This window comes from Tenrec ecaudatus, chromosome 4, assembly GCF_050624435.1.
Source record: "Tenrec ecaudatus isolate mTenEca1 chromosome 4, mTenEca1.hap1, whole genome shotgun sequence".
Classification (NCBI taxonomy): domain Eukaryota; kingdom Metazoa; phylum Chordata; class Mammalia; order Afrosoricida; family Tenrecidae; genus Tenrec; species Tenrec ecaudatus.
Window position 1 is genome coordinate 64,972,770 of NC_134533.1, and position 1,936 is coordinate 64,974,705.

Genomic DNA, 1,936 nt, shown 5'->3' on the forward strand with positions numbered 1-1,936 from the left:
AATAATCTTCATTTCCTTCAACAGATGGCTGTTGACATTTAATTATTGATTTAGCTTCTCTTTCCTCTTACCATGGGATAAAGACATCCCTACCAAAGCATCTTTACCATTAACAGCAGGCCAGTTCTGACTCACAGCTACCCAAGAGGACAGAGCAGAATTGCTCCCAGGGTCTCTCAGGCTGTAATCGTTAGGGAAGCAGACGGCCACATCTCCCCCCTGAAGAGCAGCTCTTGCATTCAAACCAGTCAGTTAGCAGCCCAGCATTTTCCCACTTTGTCACCTGCGTTCCTTAAAGCATCTTTAGGGGAGATAAGTGAGATTGGGACTGCTTCTCATAACCCTAAAACTCCACCTCCTGGGTACGTGTTTTTCCCCAAGTCACCAATCAGTGACAAAACTATATCAATGCTAATCCATCCCAAACCAGACTGAGATTATCATAGCTCTTACCATTCTCTCCCAGTTGAACTTCAGAAATACTAGAATACAGTTTGTTTTAGATATATTATCAAAGATAACAATGATTCTTGGAAAGAATGGTGGTGAACAGAATAACCCCCTCCAAAAAAGTGCTTTTTTTTTTTTCTGGTCAGGTAATGAACATGGCTATCAATTGGGCCTTGTCCTGGGTAGGAGGAGAGGGATGACTAACGTGATCTAGGATGAGATGCTGTTGAGCATATAGGAGAACACCCTCAACAGCTATTTTATAATTCTGTATATTGCAGATAACTAGTAGCGAAGCATAAACATGCTGTGTCTATGGGCGTGCAAGTGAATTATGTCCAGTGTTTATATGTGAGTGGTGGTGGTGATGGTGGGGGTGGTAAAAATTCCACTGCTATTAAGTTGACTCATAGTGAACAGAAAATTGACAAAAACAACCTGAACTCCGCTTACATACCCAAGTCAATATTCCTGATCAATAAGTATGTGTTGTTTGGATTTTCCTTTGATCTGGTTGAAGTAGTTAACTAGTTTCCTCATGGAAGACTTTAAAAATCTTTACCATGCTTATTTTATATCTGTATGTGTGTCGTGATTTTAGCCACCTTTACAATTTATCATTGTGATGATTTAAGATTTTAATATTAACTTTGAATTAAACTACCATTTAATGACTCATTATATGAGCTCTGACCTGAGTCTTTGCTTGCCAGACTTTCAGACAAGAGTGTCAAGAAACTTTTGAGGTAATCTTCCAACCTTGCATAGGAAATTTCCAAAGGCATTCTGGTGGAAGCCCATTCAGAATTCCAAAGATTATCCTTAATCAGAGAGTAAGTCTAGATTTATTAGATTTGGTTAGATTATTTACATAGGTACAATAAGAATGCTAAATTTACCATGAAAGTCCTCTTTTGCTTGTTCTGCTAGAACTTTTCATTTAAAGAAATCTCCGGTTGGGCTTTTAAGGGCTTCCCTTCTTGGCTGTTCTGAAGCTAGGAAGTTGGTACCTGGAAGTTCTCTCCTCCAAATTTCACCTGCAGTGTCCCATACATTTCAGGAAAATGTATCTCTTGTTTAAGTTCTCAACCCAGTTCAAGGTCACTAGCCTGCGGTGGGAGTGGCCTTCCTTACCACCTTAAGACTAGCCCTTGGGCGCCAGTGACCAGCCCAGTTTTTCTGGAAGGATTTTTATCATATTGGATCCACAAAGTCAACCTTAGTTCCTGTGGGAGTTGTATAATCTGTTGTTAATTTGAGATTTAGGAGTGAAGGAGTGGAGTCTAGCCTATCAATCAGGTCACAACTTGATGAACATATTTGGAAGTGAGACACATGCTCACTCCCTGGGAGACATTGCAGCTGACAAGACACATGGAGCTACGCTAGTGTCCTGAGCTGGAGAAGGTACATGGAGACCTCTGCTAGTGCTGAGATGCTTACACTGCCACTGGATCCACAGGACCTCCCACCCACTGGCCTGTGA